Here is a 25,183-nt window from a genome sequence, read left to right on the forward strand (position 1 = left end):
TATTGGAGTTCCTAAAAACAACATAAGTTTGCCTACCCCTCAGGTAAGCACACAGGAATCTTTTGACATGGTTGTTTAGGTCAAGATTGTTAATGTCCCCAAGAAGAAGTTGATGGTCAACCATGTCAAATGGTTTAGACAGGTCTGTGGCGTGTACCAGCTTTTGATATAGTTTTAAAATAAAAGGCGTTCACTCTAAGATTGAGCGAATCTACTCTTCAATCAGGTTTGGTAGCTCAGGGTTCTGTTTGCATAAACTCCCTTATAAGCCTAACACACCACAATATACTTATTGTCTATTTAATATTTGTGAAAGCATGCTGTCGGACAATCCTTAAGTGTATTTACAGATTTGCTGCTAGTAGTATATTTTGTAAAGGATGGACAGTAACTGGCCATACAATTCCTGGCCCAATATAGATTAAAATGTTTAAAGAATACATTGTGGGGGGGAGGGCATTCAGAGCTTTTCAAAAGGTCAGAATGACATCACCACAAAGTATATACATTAAGTACTAGTTGGAGTCCAAGGATACTTGGTGGATAGTTGGGTTGGAATTTGTGTCCCCAATATAGAACATTGGTGTATTCTGAATTTTGCTATCCTTGTGTGTCCTTGGATAGTTGGGTCTGCTTTCTCTGAAACATAAAGAGGCCGTTAAGGTAAATATTTGCTAGAGAATTGGAAATGGTTATCAGTTCCCCTATATAAATATCTGTTAGCTATTATACAAACCCACATAGATTCTTTCCAAGTTTAAAGGCAAAAATATGGATTAATAAGGGGGGGGGGGAAAATGTGGTGACTCGTGCCACGACATACCAGCAATTTTATTTTGGGTGCTACTCCCTTAGTTTTAGAGATAATTGGGTGAAATCTTTTGGGCTGGGTCACTAATTACCCCAACTAGAGGTATCTTTCAAAAAAAACGGCGGCGGGTCCGCCGCTCCCGCCGTTCGCCGCCATTTTCCGCCGCCGCCAAAAAAATTTTTTTTATTGCATTTCTCGCCGAATTAGGCAATTTGGAATCATTTGAGACCATGTTATTTTTTTCAAAAATTTTTCCCCTTATAACCAACCCTGCGGGGGGACTTAGTCATTTTTTTCAAATTCTCGTTTATTAAGGTATATCTTAAATTCAGTGCTTCTCCTGTGCTTTTAAAGATATTGAAACAAAATCTTTTGAGGTAGATCAGTAAAAAATATTTGAATAAAAAATGGCGGCGGTACCGCCGCTCCCGCCGTCCACCGCCATTTTCCGCCGCCGCCGCCAAAAATTTTTTTATTGCATTTCTCGCCGAATTAGGCAATTTGGAATCATTTGAGACCATGTTATTTTTTTCAAAAATTTTTCCCCTTATAACCAACCCTGCGGGGGGACTTAGTCATTTTTTTCAAATTCTCGTTTATTAAGGTATATCTTAAATTCAGTGCTTCTCCTGTGCTTTTAAAGATATTGAAACAAAATCTTTTGAGGTAGATCAGTAAAAAATATTTGAATAAAAAATGGCGGCGGTACCGCCGCTCCCGCCGTCCACCGCCATTTTCCGCCGCCGCCGCCAAAAATTTTTTTATTGCATTTCTCGCCGAATTAGGCAATTTGGAATCATTTGAGACCATGTTATTTTTTTCAAAATTTTTTCCCCTTATAACCATCCCTGCGGGGGGACTTAGTCATTTTTTTTCAAATTCTCGTTTATTAAGGTATATCTTAAATTCAGTGCTTCTCCTGTGCTTTTAAAGATATTGAAACAAAATCTTTTGAAGTAGATCAGCAAAAAAATATTTGAATAAAAAATGGCGGCGGTACCACCGCTCCCACCATCCACCGCCATTTTTCGCCACCCACAGGACGGCTTGTAAGGGGAAAAATTTTTGAAAAAAATAATATGGTCTCAAATGATTCCAAATTTATAATTCGGCAAGAAATGCAATAAAAAAATTTTGGCGGCGACGGCGGAAAATGGCGGTTGACGGCGGGAGCGGCAATACCGCCGCCATTTTTTATTCAAATATTTTTTTACTGACCTACCTCAAAAGATTTTGTTTCAATATCTTTAAAAGCTTAGTAGAGGCACTGAATTTAAGATATACCTTGATAAACGAGAATTTGAAAAAAATGACTAAGTTCCCCCGCAGGGTTGGTTATAAGGGGAAAAAATTTTGAAAAAAATAACATGGTCTCAAATGATTCCAAATTGCCTAATTCGGCGAGAAATGCAATAAAAAAAATTTTGGCGGCGGAAAATGGCGGTGGACGGCGGGAGCGGCGGTACCGCCGCCATTTTTTATTCAAATATTTTTTACTGATCTACCTCAAAAGATTTTGTTTCAATATCTTTAAAAGCACAGGAGAAGCACTGAATTTAAGATATACCTTAATAAACGAGAATTTGAAAAATTTTTGAAAAAAATAACATGGTCTCAAATGATTCCAAATTGCCTAATTCGGCGAGAAATGCAATAAAAAAAATTTTTTTGGCGGCGGCGGAAAATGGCGGCGAACGGCGGGAGCGGCGGACCCGCCGCCGTTTTTTTTGAAAGATACCTCTAGTTGGGGTAATTAGTGACCCAGCCCAAAAGATTTCACCCAATTATCTCTAAAACTAAGGGAGTAGCACCCAAAATAAAATTGCTGGTATGTCGTGGCACGAGTCACCACATTTTCCCCCCCCCCTTTATATTTAATATATGTCCAATCTTGCATTTCCTTATTTATTGACTGATTTTAATGAAAGTTACATATTTGAAAGAGCATAAAAATGCTGTTCAAATGTTGTCAATTTGAAATGATTAGATTGCTGGTTAGAATTTTAGAAATGGCATTCTGCTTATTTATCCTAAGTTAATCCCAAGTTATCCACTACAAGCTCTGTTGCACAGAGACTGTGTGGCAGACAGGTTACTTCCTGTTAAGGCCTGTATTGATATGATCAAAAATGCTGTGGAGGGCTCTAATGGTGGATCTGTTTTTCCGGAAGCAATGTTAGTGTTCTGCCAGTCTAACAGCATCACGCTTTTCCTCAACAGTTTAGCGGATTTAAAACCAACACGCATCAAGCGGTCAATAGATCCTATAAATATACACATTTGCTGAATCAAAACTGGTTTTACCTAAATTGTATCTGCTCCTTCTTTGTGTCTATAGTATTTCAAAGATTTTTAATAAAAATATGTGATTATTTGACTTTAAAATAACCTTTAATAAAAAATGATCTTATAGTTTAAAGCTTGTAAATATAATTTTGTCATATTTGTTGAGGCTTTAAACAATATTTTTATAGACATTTCAACACTGCATATTTAGGATGTATAACAGTGGTTATTTTATGCATTATTAGTGATGTAAAAAGTCATATAAAAAGCACTAATCCTAATTGATTTGATACTTAGCCGTTTATTACACAAAAGTCTATCTTTTCTGTTCTAAACCATTTTAAATTTTATATGGATAAAATTTTGATATAATGAAACAGTAAGTAGGTTAATATATGACATGAAAGGTTCATTTAAAAACATTACTTTAAAAGATATACTTGAATACACTTCATTTACCATTTTATTACTTAATAGTTACTAGGTAAAGTAAATGTTTTTTAATTTTAATTGCATTAAAGTTGACAAAAATTTGATAATGATCATCTGATATGTTTTGTATGTAAACAGTATGTATTTTATCTGTAGCTTAAGATTTCGATAGCTGATTTAGTTCTACACTCTAGGAAAGCTTCACGTACATAGGACCCAGGATGGGTTCAGGCTATTTGATATTTAGATTTAAGTCTCTGGGTGATTTTATGCCTTACCCCTTAGAAAACAGACCAACTAGATGCTAGGGGCACAATCGCTGTTTTTATATAGAGATATATATAGTATATTTAAATTTAACATCAAATTAATGTCTGGTGTATTAAAGATTATTTAGCAATTGAAAACAATTTTTATTTAATTTTGTATCTTATTTAAGACATGGCAAAACCTTTTTAATTCAAATGTGATCACAATCTACATAGGTCAAAGATTTTGGTCGTTGTGGATCTATAATTATAATTTAAAAAAAAACAAGACTTTCTGATGCTTGATTTTAATAGTAAAGCTTTTCTTTATTAAGGGTTGGTCTGTCTGTCCATAACGGATAGCTCTTATCATTAATTTAGGCCTTTTATAATTGTCCTATTGATTTCATACTTGGCATGGTTATTCCTTTAGTAGTAAGGTACGATTTAGAAAGCATAGCAATTCTACAATAAGTTTTAAACCTTTTTGTAATAAATACTACAACAAGGTACAACGTTATAAACGAGGCACATCTATAATAAAGTCCTAAAAATGTAGGAATGTCCTTAAACAGTATGTTGTATTTTGCAACAAATTTACTTAATAGTAAAACTATTTAATGTATAAGAACTATTCAGTTTTTAACTAATTAGACTATACTTATTAATAACTTTCCTTTGATATAATCAATTAAATGCCTAATTTCTTCAACAATCTATTGTTTATGTGTTTGATAACTTATACTATTGTGTCTTTCATACAAAATTCGAGTGTTAAATTGCTTATTGTTTCTATATAAACAAGGATGAAAACATCCATAAAACCAAGCTATGAAACCGTAGGACAAACGAACATTATTAATTGTAAAGTTTCAGAACTGAATAATCAGAATATAAATTTATTAAAGTCTAAACAAAATTATGAGTACATTTTTTTATAAACGGTTTAAATACAAGCTAATGTTTAAGGACATAATTACATTTTTAGGACTTGATAAAGAGATACATCGCCTATAACATTGTACTTTGTTGTCCTAGGAATAAGTATCACATAAAAATATGTTGTTTTAAATTTTTTTTAAATCAACAGTTTAAATTGGGCGTTCGGAAATTCTGGTAACGATTTTAGAGTAGCTACACTTTCTCTAAGTTGTACCTAAATACTACAGGAATAGCCTTGCAAAGTTTGAAATCGATAGGAAAATTCTAAATTAACAGAAAAAGCTAACCGTTCCACTAAAAAAGCTAACATTTCCACCTTCAAATCTAACTTTTACTGACGGACGTACGGAGTCGACTCTAATTATAGAAAAGCTTCGCTTTTAATAACAGTAAATATGTTGTAAATCAATTCTGTCAGTATTTTTAAAAGCGAAGCTTTTCTATAATTAGGGTCGGTCCGTCCGTACGTCCTTCACAAACGGATAGCTTTTTTCGTTAATTTAGGCATGTTAGAGATGTCATATCGATTTCAAACTTTGCATGGTGATTCCTTTAGTAATTAGGTACGATTTAGAAAGTAAAGCAGTTTTCAACAAATTTACTTACAATTTTGCTTCAACTCTTATACATTTATATTCTGATTATTCAGTTCTGATACTATATAAGTGTTAATGTCCGTTTGTCCTACAGTTTCAGTGCTTCGCTTTTATGGATGTTGTCATAATTGTTTAGTTAAATGATATGCTGATTTTTCATTACTGTTTTTACTTTCTAAGTTTAAGATTTCAAGGTAATTTGAAGAAAAAAAGCATTAATTAAAACCAGAAGGTACTGCCGCCGACAATTTCATGAGTTATAATTAATCTACCAAAAAAGTTTTTAAAACAACTACTGCTTTCATGTGTTAGAGGTAATATACATTTTACATCAAAGGTTATTTTAAAGTCAAATCATCACACATTTTTAGTCAAATTCTTAAAAATTCTATAATCCGGAAGAAGGAGCAGATACAATTTAGCTAAAACCAGTTTTGATTTTGCAAATATGTCTATTTATAGGATTCATTGACCGCTTGTTGCGTGTTGGTCATAAATCCGCTAAACTGTTAAGGAAAAGTGTGGCATTTTTGAGAAGAGGGAGGAGAAGTGTTTTAAGTGTTTTGACTGCAGGAGAGAGGAGAGAGACTGGTCAATAGCTCTAGCCTTGGTTGGAGGGTTTCCCAGGTTTATTATCTTAACTGTATTCTAGATTGTAGGGATCTGAAAACTCTTGATACATTTGTTGAAGATATTGCCCAGGTATTGGATCCCCTTGGGGCTCAGATGTATCAGCCTTATTGATAAAAAAGAGGGGCTAAAAAATAAAAACAGGGGCTGGATCATTAGGCTTATTTTTCATTGATCTGGATAATTGTTTATTAAAGTATGTTGCCGGCTTCTTAGGGTGGTTAATAGGCCTAAAATTAAAGATGATACCTTGGTTGTCAGGTTGTGGTGTCATTCAGACTTATATTGGTGCACCAGAGTTTTCTTTTTTCACATATCTTCTTGGATTCAATATTATAAGATATGGTACAGTTCAATCACTTGGACTTTTTCTTTTGTTTAATAAGAATCTCTTTCTATGATAAAAGAATTTATTTTTTATTAATAAGTAAACAAAAACAACTGAATTAACTTACTACTTTTCATTATGTGAAAAATTGAATCTAAAAGGTTTAAGATTTTTTTTCTCAGAATAAATCCTACCTGAAATGGTCTACTGTGACTTGCCCATGAGAAAGACTAAGAACAAGCTTAGTCAATTTGATAAAAACATCAGGCCTTTTATCCCATTTTGTTTTCTACTGTCTTCCAGACTTCAACATAGAGATTGTTGAGGCGTAAGTTGGCATTAAAGTCTTGTACATCAGCTGCTGGTGGATAGGTGTAAACTTTTATCTCATTAAGTTGCAGAAATTCATTTTCACTGAATCTGTTTGACTTTTTGGCAATCTTTACCATTCTGTCTTTAGTTTTTTATCTTTTTCTTCGGTCTGGATCAAAGGCTCTTAATTCTTCACGCAGGGACTCATTGAAACACATCATCTTTTGCATACTTTCAAGATCTTCAATGATTACATTCTTGAATTAGTGCCTTTCTGTTTGCTTCTTGAAGATCCAGGAAAGCATCATCACAAGAAGCACCAAAAACTGGTACAGTCTTTCTAAAGATTTTAACATTATCTTTAATGTGATAATTTGCAACATCTGTGTGGTTAGTTGGTAGAGTATGCTGATTGTTGAGAGAATAGATTGAAAAAGAAATCATGTTACACAACAAAGAAAAGGTACTATCAGGTTTTCTATTTGAAGTTTGGTGTTGTAAAGCAGGTGCTATGTTGCTAAAAATTCTGCATTAAGTAGTCTTACTTTGTTGTCTTTAAAGTTCTCATTGGCATAAAAATCCTGCAACACTGTGAAGACTGCTCCTTTCTCAATTGACTTGTCAATTTTTGGTCACTCAGTGATAAATTCCTTTGTTGCAGGAATTTGCTCTTTGACACATGCAATGCATTTTACCCCATCTGTCCATCTTGTAATACCAAATTCCAGAAAAAAATGATCTTCAATACCTACTTTCTTACAAGTTTGACTATTGGTAATGCCTAGCTGTTGTATTCTGCAAATGGGAAAAATGCCAAATAAAAAATTTATCTATCTTCACATTCAACTTGTTCAAAGCTTATTGAAAAGACCTATGTGACTGTTTCTTGTTATTGAAATAAATCGCCCCCTAAGTCTTATGACTAACGACTAATACTAATTGTAGAGTAGCTTTGCTACAAATATGAATTGATATTATCCCAGGATAATGGCATACAAGCGGTGTAATAAAGCAATCTGTAAACTAACCTGTTTTGGCTAGAGCTCCTATGTCCAACTAATACTGTGCATGCAGCTACAATACCAGATGACATAACAGAACTAACCAAAACCAGGGCATCAATCAATATTTATACATGGAGAACATTAAGTGTATGGACAGCTCTCAGCATTCCATCAACGCATTGTCACCTTGATCAACATACCAATGATGCAACACATTTATTACACAAATAAAGATAGCAATGAATCAACTAACAAATTTTAATTATCACGGATCAACTATTTCAATTGAAAATTTAATACTATCAAAATAACTATCAGCCAATCTGCCAAATGTTAAACAGATGGACAGACATTCCTAGAAGTGTAAAATGCTTGGGTAAATTAAAAGATTCATGACATGGACATTTTCAGCATATTACTCCAGACTATAATTTTATTCATAGCCTTTCAAATTACACTAGCAACTTTCAATCAAAATAATCTTAAATTAAATAATTTTATGAAGTTTTTTAAAAAATATTTTAGAGCAAAATTAACAAAAATTTCTGACGTCTTCTTGCCTTGATATAGGTCTTGAAGTAATCCTTCCTGAATTACATTTTTCAAATGAACTGAGAACTCTTCCATAGTTTTGAGTAAAGCACGCAATTGTACATCAGCTGTTTCAAATGCAAGAAAATGTGTCTTAAAAAATTACTCTCCCTTCGGTTTGGAACACCATTGATTAGGCAGATAAATGTATCAAGATCTTTAGCTTTATTTCCAGTTTCTTCACTAGTTTGGTTAGACATCTTCATGTCCTTTTTGATAATTTCCTGTACAAAATATAGCTGTGTAGTTTGCCTTTGTCTTGTCCATAGTAGATCTATTTAGATCTTCATCTTTTGGAAGGGACATTTTATAGATTTTATGAATGTAATTAAAGGAATTTTGTGTTCCACTTGAAAAAGGGAGATGTAGATTTCAAGCTGCAGAACTTTCTCTGGAATGATAAGACTTTAAAATGTCTCAGTAATATCATTTCCAGATACTTATCTTAGTTTGGCAAAGGTTTTACTTTGTAATTGGAATGATCTATAATGACATTTAACCTTCAGTAGGTTTATATGTATTATTGAGTTTTTTTATGCTTTTTAAAAATTCAACTGATACTGATTTCTAATGGTAATCTGTAAAGCAAATTACAGAAGCCTACTTTTTAGGTAAAATAGGTACAAACACAAAAAAAGAAACATTAAAGTTATTAGAGATTATTTTGAAAGATTAAATTCCTGAACAGTGTTTCTTTCATTTATCTGTTTTGCCCCTGAAGCTTTTCTATTTTGGCTAGCTTTTTTGTCTTCCATTGTGGCAACATGATTTCTTAAAGACGTTGTTATACCATACTATTTGCATGAGAAAGGTTTGGTCCATGGTTTCCTTTCGGCACACCAGTAACAACAAAATTTAAAAGATTAAAACTAATACCTCTTAGAATTGAAAAAAAAGTATTACTCTTCTTTCATGCAAAGACATACAAACGCATAGAACATCTTAAAATTAATTTTTGAATCTTTGAAGCCAAAATTGGCATTTCAAAGTAAAGAGGTAAGAGGATACTCAAATATTACTTTAGACAGACAAACATATATATTAAAAAAGAAAATCTGACAAATAATTGCAGCAAAATTAAAAACTCTACCTATGGCTTTTTTAAAAAAGGCAAATAAATTAAATCATCTTTTGTTAAATACTTTATTTTAATAATAATTTTTGTCTGCTTGATAAATTGTAATTAAATTTTTTTATTAAAATGCCAAATAAAATCAACAAACCTACACAGATCCTCTAAAAATTGGCCAATTTTCAAAAATGACATTTTTTAGAAGTTTTCTGAACTTTTCTCAGGCTAGGAGCAAGATATTTTGAAAATTTCAAACATTCCTGATTCTACTCTTCAAGACCTATTCAGGGAGCACCATGAAGCCATAATTCTGATGCAATGATTTTTTGACCCCCATAAGGGGGGTATCAAAATTTCAAAGTGAAATTACTGGGCATAATACTTGTCCAAACTGGTTAAAAATTTTACACAAGTGTTTTTTCACCTAAAGACATAATAATTGCAACTGCACTACTTGAATTTCAAAAAAAGCCGGGGAAAAAAATCCCTTAATCCCTAAGGGCAAAACTTAGCTTCCAATTTTATGAATCTGGATTTTTTTGTTGAAATATAATGTATGTACCTAATAAAGATATTTTTTTTTAAAAGTAAGTTTTTGATTTAAAAAAAGCTAAGTATCAAATTATACCTAGATATTAAGTAGTAAGCTTACTTTCCTGAATTTGACATGGAAGAAGATTGTAAAAATTAATGTTCTCGGTGTTCTCTATAATTCACTTCTAAATACCGAACCAGATTTTAAAAGATATATATAATGATGATAATCTTCGCCTTCAAAAAGGCAGAGTTGAATGAAAAAACTCAAGACGCTTATTTAAGCATACTAATTAAGAATAAAAATTGTTATTAAAAAACGGAATCCGGATTCCAAAATTTGCATAAAATTGGGTGGATTCTGGATTCGGATTGCCAACCCTAATTGTAATGTCTATTGCTCAGTTGATGGAGTTGCTTCAGGTTGCAGTTGTTCAGTTGAAGTACTTGGAACAGGGTCTTGTTCAGATGAAAAGGGGGGGGGGGGTGAATGTGGTGACTTGTCACACGACATACCAGCAATTTTATTTTGGGTGCTACTCCCTTAGTTTAAGAGTTAATTGGGTAAAATCTTTTTGGTTGTGTCACTATTTACCCCATTTTTGGTGTCTTTAAAAAAAATGGACTGCAGTCTGTTGCCATTTTGAGCAAACGGAAAAAGAAGAAGTACTGTATTTAAGATAATAGCAGTTTTGCCCCTAGCCTCTATATATATAAGAAACCTTTAATATATCTTGAGGGACAAGTGTAATAAACAGCCAAATGCCCCCACCCTCCCTCTCTAAAATTACATACATATTTGTGTAACTAATTTTACATTAATACAAACAATATAGGTATATGACTTGACAGGGATCTAAAGGGATAAGACTAATTACAATGGCTGATAAATTGATGAACATCCCATTCCCTAATGTAAATTATCCCTTTTGTAGATTACTATTACGTTCGACTTTGGATACTTAACTTTATCAACTGTTGTTGTTGTATTGGCTGCTCATAGTCCATTTTCGTGTCCAGGGTCGTCATCAGTAGGTGGGGGAGGGGAGGCTTATGGGGGGGGCTCTGGAGGGGGGCGTTGAAGAGGAGGGAGGCTGGTGAAACTTGGGTGTGATGATAGGAAGGCAGCTACAAGGGCGGGATTATGCCAGAGGTCAATGGGATTAAGGTTGGTGGGGTTATTAGGGCAGGAAAAGAGGTGTTGGACAGTTTCAGGGGTGGGATTGTTGGGGCAGGATGGGCAGTTGGGTGAAAGAGAAGCGTTGATGGAATGTAGGTAACTTTGGAGCTTAGGACAATGATTGGATCTCAATTGGGAGAGGATGGTTCTGTAGTGCCTAGGAAGTTGGATCTCAGAGGGGTTGATGTTGGGAGGGGCGTGGTTAAGGACAGGATTAGGGGGATAGGAATTGATTGCTTGGGTAACTGCAGAGGTGTGGAGTCGGGAGATGGTGGATTTGTAATTTGCAGGGGGGAGAGTGTTCTCAGGGGTGAGAAAAGGTTGGAGGGTTGGGAGGAACATGGATTGGAGGGTGGATTTCTTGGATCTAGGACCAGGAGGGGTTGTGACATTGGGGAAGGATGGGTGGGAAGGGCGGAGGGAGGAGGCCAGGTACTGGGAGCATAAAAGGGAAAGGTGGTTCCGTACTGGTAGGATTTTAGTTTCTTGGTGGAGGTGGCTAATGGGGGATTTTTTGGTGGAACCAGTACAGATGCGGAGGGCTTGGTTTTGGAGGACTTGGAGTTTATCAATGTTGTTTTTGGAGGTGTTAGGAAACCAGACAGGACAGGCATAGGTGGTGATGGGGCGGAGGAGGGTGTTGTAGGTGGTGAGGAGGGTCTCCTTCTGGTGGCCCCATTTGGTGCCAGCCAGACATTTAAGGATTCTGAGGCAGGAGGAAATTTTTGAGGAAATGGTGGAGACATGGGAACTGAAATTGAAAAAGGTGTCAAAGGTAACTCCAAGGATTTTAGGGGTTTTCTCAAGGGGGAGTGTGGAGCCGTTAATTTGGACTTGAGGATGGAGGTTGGATTGGTGTTTACGGTCAGGAGTGAAAAGGGTGACAGTGGATTTGTTGGGGGCGATGGAGAGGCCATTGGTGGAGGCCCAGTCAGCGATTAAGGAGAGGTGGGAGTTGATGGATTCAACTGACTGGGGGATGTCAGGAGATGAGTGGAAGGAGTTGAGGTCGTCGGCATAGGAGGAGGTGGTGGCAGGGGGGTTGTGGGGGGCATCTGCTATGTAGAAGTTGAAAAGGACGGGGGAAATAACAGAGCCTTGGGGGACACCAGTGTGGACAATTCTGGGGGAGGAGTTGGTGTTTTGGTAGGAGCAGAAGGCCATCCTGCCACGCAGGTAGCAGGATAGCCATCTGATGATGTTTGGATGGAGGTTTGAGGAGGAGATTTTTTGGAGAAGGAGGTGGATTGGGATGCAATCAAAGGCTTTGGAAAGGTCAATGGATGCTACGGTTGTGCGGCTGGGGGGGAGGTTTTGGTTGAAACCGTTAGCAATGGAGGTGGAAAGATTAAGGAGTGAGGATGTGGTGGAGTGGAGGGGTTTGAAGCCGTGTTGAGAGGGGTGGGTGGAGAGGGATTGTTTAAGGTATGGGAGAAGGAGGCGTTCAAGGACTTTAGCTGCAGGACAGAGGAGGGAGATTGGGCGGTAGGAGGTGGAAAGGTCAGGGGGTTTACCAGGTTTGAGGAGGGCAATAATTTTGGAGAGCTTCCAAATGGCAGGGATATTAGCAGCGGAAATGGAGAGGTTGAAGAGTTTGGTAAGGTAGGAGATGCCATTTGGACCAAGGTGTTTGAGGTGGAGGATGTTGAGGTGATCAGGACCAAGTGCAGATGAGTTTGAGGAATTTTTAATGGCTTCGAGGACGAGGGCAGGGGTGAAAGGTTGGAAATCTCTGTTGAGGCGGTGGCGGTGTCTAATTTTGCGGATAATTTTTCTGGAGAAAGGGTTGGAGGTGTGGCGGGAGACAGAGGTGAATTGTTTGGTAAAGGATTCAGCAATGTGGGTATGGGAGGTGTGAACTTTGTTGTTGAAGGAAATGGGTTGGTTGGAGGGAGGGGAATTATTTTTGCCAGAAAGGGATTTGAGGAGGGACCAGAATTTGGAAGGGTTGGTTCTATGGTCGGATTTGGAAAGGGTTTCTTGCCATTTTTTGTTGGAGTGTTGGTTAACTATTGAGGAAATTTGTTCATTGAGGATTTGGATTTGAGGATCATGGGGGTTAATTTCTCTTAAGGAGTCTCTTTGCTGGATAAGGGGCTTAGCAGACTGGGGGAGGGAGGGATTGGAGTTTTTGATGAAGCCAGCGGGGACTGTGTGTTTGGAGGCAGTTTGGAGGATTTGGCGGAAAGTGGCTTCACCTTGGGAGCAGGAGGAAGGATCAGGAAGATCTTCAAAGAGGGTTTCAGTTTCAAGGGTGAAGGTGTCCCAGTCTGCTTTACGGAAATTGTGGAAGGTTTTGACAGGACGGGGGTTTCTGTTGATTTCAGGGAGGGAGAGGAGGATGGGGAGGTGGTCAGAACGGAGGGTGGTGAGGGTGTGCCAGGAGAAGTCAAGTGCAAGGTGGGCAGAGCATAGGGAAAGGTCGGGGGAGGTAGGTTGGCCGTTGGGGGGGAGGCGGGTGGGGGAGTCCTCGTTGAGGAGGCAGAGGCTGCTCTCATTGAGAGCTTCCAGCAGAGCCTCCCCACGATTCATGGCAGATTGGTCAAGGGTTATGGAGTTCCAGGCAGGGTTGTGGGCATTGAAATCACCGACTAGGATAAGGTCATTTGGGTTGTCAAAGAGGAGGTTAAAGTCAGGGGTGTATTGGGGGGGACAGGAGGAATGTGGAGGAAGGTAAAGGTTGATGATTTGTGTAGGAGAGCCATTGCGGGAAATTTGGATACCATCAATCTCTAGGGGGCCATTGGAAAGGTGATTGAGGTCAAGGTGGGTGAAGGGGATGTCATCGGCAATGAGGAAGGCTATTCCTCCACCAGGTCGATCTTGACGATCCTTCCTGAGAAAGTTATAGCCAGGGAGGGGTTTGGGATTGGATTTGCTGGAGAGTTTAGTTTCTTGGAGGCAGGTGATAGGGATGTTATGGGTAGAAATAAGGTTGTGGAGTTCATCTTGGGTGGTAAGGAGGCCATTACAATTGAATTGAAGGACAAAAGGTTTACCAGGAGGTTTTCGGGGGGCAGGGGTGGGTGGAGGAGGGGGCGGGGGTGAAGGAGGAGCTGAAGGGGAAGGTGGGGGAGACGGGGAGCTAGGTGATGGGAGGGGTGTAGGGGGTGATAAGTTAGGAGAGGGAGGGGGTGAGGTTGGGGGGGAACAGGAAGGGCAGAACCAGAAAGGAGAGTAGTGGGTGGCAGATGGGAGGAGGGAGCATTTGGGGTGGATCCATTGGAGGCAGGAGTTACATTGGAAGGAGCCGGTGGATTTAGTAACACCTAAGGAACAGACTGTACATGGGAATTTAGGACCGCGGGGTTTGGATGGGGGTGTTGGTGGTTGGGGGGAGATAGGTGAAAAGGGAGTTGTTGAGGCAGAAATGCAGGGTTGGCAGGACCAGTTGGAATTGTAATCGGATTTGGATGGAAGGAGGGAACATTTAGGATGAACCCAAAGTTGGCAGGAGTTGCAGAGGAAGGCACCAGTGGAGCGGGTAATATTGCGGGAGCAGGTAGAACAGGGGTATTTAGGGCCAGGATTTGGATGGATGTCGCCAGAGAGGATGAGGGGAGGAGGGGGAGGGATGTTGGAGGGTTGGAGTTGAAAGGCCTCCAAGGCCTCCAGAGCTGACAGGGGCTGACTTAAAAGCCTAATAGGCCGGCCCCTTGGTGGAAACCCGGACAGGGTGAATGGTCAAGCAGGTGTGTTTGATGCAGGTTTGCCCGGGGACTTCTTCTCCATCTCCCCGGATAGGACCACTCCGGAAAAGCTTGCATCCTCGGTCCTTTATCAACTAACCAATCATATAATAGCCCAAAGTTGGTAAGTCATCAAATAAGAAAACATTATCATAAAACTTTTGGGAATCCAAATAATGTAATAAACAGCCCAATGTGAATTGTCCCCTCCCTTCCTGATATGATAATGACATACATATTTATAGTTTAAACATCATCAGACTGAGAAGCAAAGCCATGAAAATCTTCATCATCACTGGAATCATGGAGAATATCATCAACATTGATATCTAATACGTCCCCAAATAAATCACCTAAATCAAATACATCATCATTGCCCTCGTTATCAGAGCTTTCTTCACCAACTCAAACAGAATTAGTTGATCCAGAATATCCTGCATCCTGATGATCTGGAGCTTTATCTGCTGTATTTCTGCCTCTTTCAATCCTCTATGACAAATGCCAGCTTGTGAGCCTTCTTAACTCCTAAATGGTTACAAACCTTGGACCATTCAAACCCAAGGGTTGAAAACCAGCATTTAATACCAGCAAAACTTGCAGGGCAAAGGTGAAGAGACTTAATCATTTTAGCAAACTCAAATGTAGGTGTGTCATCATTTAACTTAGCTCTCACCATGATTGTGTTCCACCACTGATCAGTTGTGCAATTTTTTATCATGTGTTCTGTAAACATTGAATGTGGATAGACTGAAACAACTTTGTACAAAAATTTGGTAAATAGGACTGACATTGATGTGTCCTTTTCAACAAGTCAATGCAGCACAGAATCAAACTCTGCACTTGTAAGGTTTTCTTGTACTTCTTAGACTAAAATATTATATATATATATATTTATATGTATTACTTTATGAATAAGGTTTAAAGTTACTAAAGCATTATCTCTTACTTGTAACCTAGCAGCTCTATGATTATGATATAACTGACTGTAAAAAATAATAATCCTAAGATTTATTGACAGGTAGGTAGTCTTATTTATTATTTAATTCAAATGTTATTTTGAAGATTGCTGCTATGGACATTTATTATATAATCAAATTTAATTACCTGATTAGCAGGATAAGTTAGGAAAGCCAGAAGGTGGAAATGATTTGTAAAATTATAATAAATTATTTTTTAAAAGAGCTAAGTTTTAGTAATAGGTAAGTATGGCCCAAGGACAGAAATACAGATATAGCATAGTTTGAATTTATTTGATCAATAAAAATTTATATAATGCAGTATTCAATTCTAAATATTTATATAGCTCATTAGTTAATTGTTACCTACCTCATCAGTCAAGAGCTCCTTCTAAAACTCTACAGCAGCTGACAGGTAACAGGTATCACGTAAGCAATCTAGTGCCACTGAAAACTTTGTCATTTGCTCTAGAAGGTGTTCTGTACTCCTGAAGATGTTGATGTCATCATTTTTTCTTCCAATGGTTTCTGGTAAAGTTTTCTTGTCATTAGCTTTCAGTAAGTCGAATCTGATTTCAACATAGATATTGCATTTCTTTTTGAAAGATTAAAGTCAATCCTTGCTTGAATTCCAGCGAGTCTGGTTGGGTATAGCTTTCTGGGAACCACCTTTCTCTTTCAATTTTCCATGCAGAGAATGCACATTCTTAAAAGCTCTTTGTTTTTGAACTACATGTTTCATAACGCTCTCTGTTTTGATATCTCCCATTACTAGATTTGAATAATGTGAGTTACAGCCATATGTTGTCATGTAAGGATAATTCCTAGATAGCAGGTTTTTGAGAGCCTTAAAGGAAGCCTGCAAGAAATACAGCGCTCTAACTGCTGAAAGACTGCCACAAGTAGACCCCATACACAAAATTTGAAGCCTCAAGCTTCAATAACAAAAAAGTTACAGACCTTCTAAAACGGCATTTTGTGTTACATGAAATTTTTGAAAGAAAATCAATGCTTCTATGAAAATTTTTAAAAATTAACTGCGTTGCCGAGAAGCAAAATTAAAATCCCATCTTTGTCATATTTTTAGGTTGCCAGTAACCATACATATTTTGTTTAGCATTTGAGTTATAATTTTCATGTATAACCGAGAAAGAATTCATTATTTTTTCATCAAATTGATAGAGTTTTGCAATAACTGTTAAAATCCCTACTTTCACGCTAGGTGGTGATGTGTATCTGAAGCTGTAGTTTTTTAACTAATAAAAATATGTCGACGAATTAAAACAAAAATATAATTATTTTTTAAAAACTCCAAAGATTAATTTTTAACAAAAAGACTTATTTGATATTTACTTTCGTCGACTTTAATATTATACAAAGAATATCTAAAAAAAAACACGATAATATTTACAGAAAAGCAGACAGCTGGTTTCATATCAATATGGCGTCGTAAACATTACAGATATATTCAACATTTTTAAAATTGTGATAAAGTAATTTTATTTTAATTAATAGATAACTAAGTTAAAATTAATATTTCTACTTGAAAATTACTGGGTTGCTATAATAGGGAGGGAGAGGATAGCAAACTTTTATATAATGGTAGTTTTATAATTCAATTTCTTACATGCAAAGCCGGCCGCAGTAGGTACAATGTTTTAAGCGAAGCATCTCCATTCACAATTTCTTTAGTTTTTGAATATTTTTGAATTTATTTTTTACCAATTATTAAGTTAAGTTAGATATGGAAGGCAGGGGGGGGGGGTGAGTAGGAGAGGAGGATATATACTTTACGAGGAGTTTAAATAAGTTAATGGGGAGTGAAAATATCTTTATTTAAAATTATTTTTGTCGCTGTTGTCTTATATATCAGGTCTCTCTCGTAGCGGTGCCATATGTACCCTGTTTGCGCGTAAGTTACGCTTTTTTTGACCTAATTTTTGACAAATGTAAATAGAGGGAAAGCAAGGTACTTAAACTTCTTTAATATCCTAAAAAGTAAAAGGATATCAGTCTGTGTACTGAAGGATCTCGCTAACTACTGAACTGTTATGGTTCTCCTTTACATTTTGTAGCTGCTTATAGGTTTTGGAAGGTTTGTTACTATATTCGGGGAAGGTATTACCACCCTCCTGATAGAATTAACCCCTAATTAAATCCCCCCCCCATAAAAAATTTTTATGCCGACACCCCCCTCCCTCAAGTGCCTCTAGAGGCCATTAAGGGCGTACCCGCTAGTGTAATTCTTATTTTAAGATAGTTTAGCACCCCCCCCCCCCCCTTAAACCACTTTCCCTTTATTTCGATTCCTCCTCTCCTTTTTTCTCTTTCCCCCCAAAAATGTACACGTTAAGGTCCAATGTACACCTATTTAGTACACTTACATCTGAAAAAAATCTGGCAACTATGCTCTCTCGGCAATAGTCAATATACATATTCATTACGATAAAAGATTTATCAAAAATCTTTGAAGAAGAAAAACAATTTGGTGTTGTAGGTGGCACATACCTAATGTTTTAAATTAACACTAGCGGCTATACCCCCTAGCATATAGGGGTCTAGAAAAATAGCTTAAAACTATCCAAGACTTCAATCCTAAAAAAAAATTGGCCAAAACTATCATAGGACCCATGTGAAGCTTACCTAAAATAGTGAACCCAATCGGTTCAACAGTTCTTGAGTTCTTAAGCTTCAGACAAGAAACCCTTACTACTTTTTAAAATAGGATGACCTATTTAGATTCTGCACTAACAATATCAAAATATTACAGAGTTTTATAGAATGAATAAATCAATGCGTTTATCTTCAGAGTATTTAGAGGTAGGTAGAAATAATTAATCTTTTTGGGTCATGGAAAGAAATCGAAGTTGTTAGGTTTCATCGTTTTTTCACAGTAGCTTTTGAAAGGTTATTTTAGGTTAGGTGAGGTTAAGTAAATGTTGATGATTGCCCTGCAGGGTTAGAAAATATGCGCTGCAGGGCTAGAGCCCCCCGCAGGGGCTAGAAATATGAGAAAGGCTACTGTGAAAATACGACGAAACCCGCAACTTCGTTTTCTTTCCATGATCCGTCTTTATTCTGAAGCGAAGCTACTTGGTATTTCATGTCTGTCCGTCCGGTCCGTCTGTGAGAAAAGATGTGTGCGAAATGTAAATATCATAGCTGCTATTTAAGATAGGCGTCTAAAACTTACGTGAATATTCCCTATAACAATGAGTTTTCAGTTTATAAGTAACATGGTCTGTTAGTCCATCAGTAATTCTTGGCCCTTCATTATTTTTTTATGAAAAATTTTATTTACTCGACTGCTACCTTTTCTTTTTGATGTCTGCTTTGACGATGAACATATGATTTTCTCTGTATCTTATTTGGTCTGTCAGTCTGTTCATATTTCTCTTGCCATTTGATTTATATTGAAAAAATTGATTATTTCAACTGTCATTCCAAATAAATGGCTGATTTTTTTGGTTAAAGATTTTCCTTTGACAAATATCTACTTTATTTATCATATGGTGTGTCAGTCCGTTTGTATTGTCTATAGGTGAAACAAATACTAATAGTGTGTATTTATGGAATCCGGAAAAGGGGGTCAAAAATTAAATCAACTTTCCTTGTCTTTTGTAAGTTTTTGATCTAAAATCTTTTTTTGCACTTTTTACTTATTACCTTTTCAATTTTTAATTTCATTCAGACAAAGAAAATCCATGCCCAGTAATGAAACTTGAAACGTAGACAGGAAGAAAATAATATGTTTATTAAGGTAATATTATAACGCATGATTAAAAATGGCTCTTTCTGCCCCTCCATCCCATCCCCCGCGATCAACAAGTATGCCCCCCCCCCCCTCCAAGCAAAATTTCCTAATGTTCTCGCAAGCTCAAGGATGCATTAAGACAGAGAAAAACTTAACCAAAACTTTTTTGTTATCGCTTTACCACACCATAAGACGGAATACTGTTCAAATAATCTTAAAATTGATATAACAGATTAATAAAAAAGATTGTGCGCCTCGTATGTCAAATACTAAGTCCAATTCGGAAAGGTTAGACATTATTTTTTCTTTCAAAACTGTAAGTCTGTCTATATTCATATATCACAATTGAACCTGTGGCCGTAACACGTAGCACACCTGCTCATTGTTGCGAAGGTTATAGGTTCAAATCTGGACAAAACACTGCTTCATAACTAAAGATGTTTAAAATGGTTCCTATAAACAGAATAAAAATTTTATTGAGGCATAGTAAATAAAAAAATGCTTAATTTCAGCAATCTAATCCTGTTTTCAAATCTTAATCACATAACTCTATGGTTACTTAGTATTTGTGAACTCTTACTTTTCCTTCTATGATTTTAGCAAAATTTACAATAAGATTTTGGGAGGATTAATATTATCATTAAGCTTTTTACTCACAATTGGTTTTTAAATTATTGTGTTGTGTTAGTAACAAGAAATGAGGGTCTAATGAGAAAGCCTTGCAGTTGCGTTGGTATTAACATCCTCCAAGGTAAGTCATTTTTAATAGCACAGCTACTCTTAAAGGGGACTATGCACGGATTAGAATAAGTGATTCTAAGCACCTTTCAGCATTGATTCTTAGTATTTTTCAGTGAATTTTACTAGGTTTATGATTAATATTTGGATTATTGACTAAAAATTAGGTTTTTTTCATGGTTTTATATGAAAAAAACTTTGTCACTTTGAAACTATAAGCATTTTTTGATAAAATCTCATCAAATATTTTGTTGTTCAAACTGTTGTTTCAAAAGCTTTAACACATAAGTATTAGGTATTTCAAGAGAAAAATTTATACCTATTTATAATAAGGGTTTGTAACTTGTATTATTGTAAACAGTATAATTAATGTACGTTTGTAATTTACAGCATTATATGAATTTTGCCGTGTTATTTTATTTTGTCCTTTAAACTCAACAAAGCATTATTGCACCAAAAATGCTTAACATTTTTAAAAAATCATATAAAACCATGGACAATAAACCAAATATTAGACATAAACCTAGTATATTCACTAAAAAATACCAAAGATCAATGCTGGAAGGTGTCTAGAATTACTAGGTCTCATTCATGCATAGTCCCCTTTTGAGTTTGTGACTGGGCAAAAAACCAGTCTCAACGCATTCTGTTTGATACACACAGATACACATAATACTGTTCATATATTTTTAAAAGCGAAGCTTTTCTATTATTAGGGTTGGTCTGTCCATCCGGGACAGATAGCTTTTTCGTCAATTTAGGCATGTTAGAATTGTCCTATCGATTTCAAACTTTGCTTGATGATTCCGGTGGTAGTTAAGTACAATTTAGAAAACGTAGCAATCTATAATCATAACCAAAATGTCTGTACATCCATTTTAAACATGTTGATTTTTTTTACTTTTTTTAACAACAAATTTTTATGTGATTTAATAATCCGATTGATCTGATTTTTGGCATACTGATTTCTGGAACAACAAAGTACAATATTACAAGCGAAACAACTCTATAATCAAGTCCTAAAAATGTAAGTATGTTCATAAACATTATTCTGTATCAAGCAGTTTTTTTAACAAATTTACTTCAATCGACTATTTAAATTTATATTCTGATTATCCAGTTCTGACACTATACAAGTGTTTATGTCCGTTTTTCCTACCGTTTCAGAGCTTCGCTTTTATGGATGTTGTCATCCTTATTTTTAAATAAAATGTAATCAGATTTGCTTTATTAGAAATTTTGGTAGAAACTAGTAGTATAAACATTTTTAATCTACAAAAAGGGTAATTTTGTTTACTATGCACCTAAAGGCAGAGGCGTATTATACTATCCACACCTTTCCGCAAGAATCCGCAAAGTGTGGCGATATAATTAAGGCCTATATTTCATGTTTTCATTTACGGTTAAATCCTTCTTTCCCCTTCTTCAGAGATATTTAATTTTTAAAAAAAAATTAAAAACCTTATTCTTAAAAGTACTACGACGACTTTCAATTTTTAGGTTTAATATATTGCCTATCAAAAATATGTTATATTCAAATACGATTATTGACAATTAATTAGATTATCTTTTTAAATAAAAAAATTCTGCATTTATTTTTTATATCCCTGAAAATTTCACCTTTCTAAATTTGAAATTTAGATCTGTCTGCTATAATGTTTACAACATTCACATTATTAACTCCCAGTGGTAAAAAAAAATAATATTAATTTAATGTAATTTATAACAGATTTTTAATGTAATAGCGTTCGTATTTGATTTTATAAGATATAATCATATATAAAAAAAGTGTTATTCAATCAGCATTGGAGTTTTTTTTATTACAGTCACAGCAGTGCCGCATTATTTTGCGGTAACTAAGACGAAATTTAAATTATCTCCCGCAAACATTTATTCAATTTGCAAATGAAACAAGGATGACAACATCGATAAAAGCGAAGCTCTGGAACGGAGGGCAAACGGACATTAACACTTGTATAGTGTCAGGACTGAATAATCAGGACTGATATGGTTCTCCTTTACAGCGAAGCTTCTTATTTTTGGGAAGGTGTTATGCTATTTTTTATTTAATAGTCGTCCGTTGGTTTAAAGCTATTTTTTTGCCCTTTTATATCCCTTCAAATATCCCAAGATACTAAGGACGCAGTTGTTGCTATATAAAGTAGTAAGCTTTTTTTGTCTGAGGCAAAGGTTTTTGCTAACCTTTGACCCGATATGGTTCTCCTTTACATTGAAGCTTTCTGTAGGTCCAGAGGTGGTTTTAGGCTATTTTTCTGCCCTTATTTATCCTTTAGAATTTATAGATGCATTTTTAAAAGCGAGTTTTTCTATAATTAGGGTCGGTCCGTCCGTTCGTCCGGAACGGATAGCTCTTTTCGTTAATAATGGCATGTTAGAGTTGTCCTATAAATTTGAAACTTTAAAGGGTGATTCCTTTTATAGTAAGGTACAATTCAGAAAGCGTAGCAACTCTATATTCAATACTAGAATGTCCGTACGTCCATTTTAAACATGTAGATTTTTTTACTTTTAAACAACAAATTTGTATGTGATGTTATTATCCAATTGATCTGATTTTTGGAATACTGATTCCTAGGACAACAAAGTACAATTTCATAAGTGAAGCATCTCTATAACCAAGTCCTAAAAATGTAAGTATGTCCTTAAACATTGTCATGTATTTTCAACAAATTTACTTTTTTTTCGATTTTTATAATTTTATATATTAATTAATGAGTTCTGACAATCTACAGGTATTAACCTTGTTTCCTACCATTTCAAAGCTTCGCTTTTATGGATGTTCTCATCCTTGTTTTTTAATGTCTATTTTGGGGCGACCAAATAATTACTGTTTGGAGGGAACAGAGGGCGTAACTCAATCTTTCAAGCAAATAAAATGAGAGTGGAATCTAAATTTATGATTCAAGTATGATCCTCCCGGTCACCAGGAAAATTTTATCGGCTCCTGTGACTGCAAATTTCAAACTTAATCTTATTAATATGAATATAGTTTTTAAAATTAACAGGGTTCAGCAGCTGCGGGTAAGCCTCAGTTAAATCATCATATTATAACTTTATAAAATTAAGCAGGATATCTAAATTTGTTTCTTAACAGACAATTCTCCTTATTAAAATCTTATTTTGCACACCTGCGGAATTTTAGGCTGTGCGCGGCTGTCAATCCCTTGAAATTACTATTCTTAGCCCAACATAAGAAAACGATATATTCTTTGATAACAGCTGATTAGAAAAACAATATTTCCTTTTAATGAAAAAATATCTATTTTTGCAAAAATCATGTTTTTAAATTTTTAAAAAAGTTATACAGCTTAAAAAATAAAAATAAATAATTTTTATTTAACACCTTTTTTTTATTTTGCTGCCTTAATAAGAAAATATTTAATATATTTGAATCGGCTTAATGCAATTTTTTTTCTTTTTTTATGATTATTCAATACATATAAAAAAAATAACATTTAAAAATCTCGCCACAAGAAGATTTAACAAACAAAACATTGATTTTGAGTACGATTTGATTTTTAAGTTTTAGAAAAACTATAGAAATATTCAAAGTTAAGTGTTTGTTTACATTTTGAAAAAATAATTTTGCCCTGTTCTATTTGATTAGAACTTTTCAAACAAACTTTATTTTATAAAATATTAATATTTTTTAATGTTTTTAAAAACATATTACTTTAGTTTGGTTAAAAGTTTATTTTTCTAGGTGATTTAGGGGTTGCAATTTTTTTGCAAATTACGTTTTTTGGCTTTTCATTCAAATAAGTTGCACAATTCCGGTTTTTACTGTATAAATTTATTAAATGACTTCAGAAAAACATATTATAATGCTTACATTTACTTTTTTTCTAACAATCTGTTCTAAAGGAGACTTTTTATATCGCTGACAAAAATGGCATTATTCTGCAAAAAAAATATTTTTTTTGCAAATTTAAAGATATGAAAGTATGAATAAATGGTTAACTTTAATTTTTGTTTTAGCAAAATGGATTATTGTTTCTTATAAGATGAAAATAAGGTATCGCAAATATTTGTTGCAATTTTAATGCGATTTTATTGCAAATAGGAAGACATAGGATTTTAGTTTTAACAGATTATGATTCTGGACCCAAAATTACATAGGACTGAAGTTTTCGTTTGTTGATTGCTGAAAGTTAAAGTTTCTTGCTCTAGAATCGCTATGTGTATGATTAGAGGAATTTATCGTCCATTGTCTTATTTCCTCAGATACAAGATTAATTAGGTATCTGTCAATTACTTCAATAAATTAATATTTTAGGTAGAAGTGAAGAAATGGATTAAGTGGTATGATGAACAGCGGTGGTTTGTGGCAGAACAAGAAGGTTTGATGACGAGAAACCCCAATCTAAGTGCATAAGTTCTAAGCACAGAAGAAAAGAAAAATATTTTATTCCAGTTTTGATTGGAAACTGAAAAATATCCGATTAATTATGTAAAACATTGTATTATATCCAGTTTTCTGCGAATATAAAAATGTACAATCATAAGATTAAAAACTAATTTTTTACATCCGCGGAAAGCTTTTTTTAATCCGATGCAATACCTTTTTACATACCTTCTTATGTTTCTTATTTTGTAACAGCCATTAGAAAAAAGGTTAAAGTTCTAGTGTTGAACCACAGATAAATATTTAAGCAAAATGATTAATTCAGTGGCGTGCACATACATTCACAAGGGGGGGTTTGAAAAAAAGGGAATGAAAAAATGGTAAGGCAGGTTTTCTGATTCTTATTTTAAGGGGGGTGTTGACATTCCTCTTCATTCCCTAATGCACACCACTGGATTAGTTTATCATTAGTATTGTTATCAAAGTTTAATTCAAATCACGCATGTAATTAATTAAGGGGGGGGGGGTTTAATGCAACCATCTCGTAATCAGTGAGCAAATGGCACTTAGAATTCGAATTTCGATCTAAACTTTTGCATGAGTAATCCTTGGTAGGTCTATTTTCCCTAAATCGAACAAAAAGTTGGAAAAGTAACGGCTGGCGGCTCAGCCGTTTAGCCGTTTTTTGCCTATTTTCAGGGTAAATTCATCATC

The 25,183-nt window shown here is 35.2% G+C and overlaps 1 protein-coding gene and 1 long non-coding RNA gene across 14 annotated transcripts in view; both read left to right on the top strand.

Annotated features, from left to right (window-relative positions):
- The window catches only part of LOC145315287 (uncharacterized), a 51,087-nt gene that overhangs the window by 5,645 nt on the left and 20,259 nt on the right, over positions 1-25,183 (top strand). The window lies entirely within an intron of this gene.
- On the top strand, positions 18,286-24,616 carry LOC145315272 (uncharacterized). The gene is made up of 4 exons (XR_013878003.1): positions 18,286-18,431; positions 19,303-19,371; positions 20,054-20,116; positions 24,401-24,616. It is a non-coding gene; the product is annotated as an uncharacterized LOC145315272 (long non-coding RNA).

Source organism: Acartia tonsa, chromosome 1 (assembly GCF_053477335.1).
Source record: "Acartia tonsa isolate MP-2025a chromosome 1, ASM5347733v1, whole genome shotgun sequence".
Classification (NCBI taxonomy): domain Eukaryota; kingdom Metazoa; phylum Arthropoda; class Copepoda; order Calanoida; family Acartiidae; genus Acartia; species Acartia tonsa.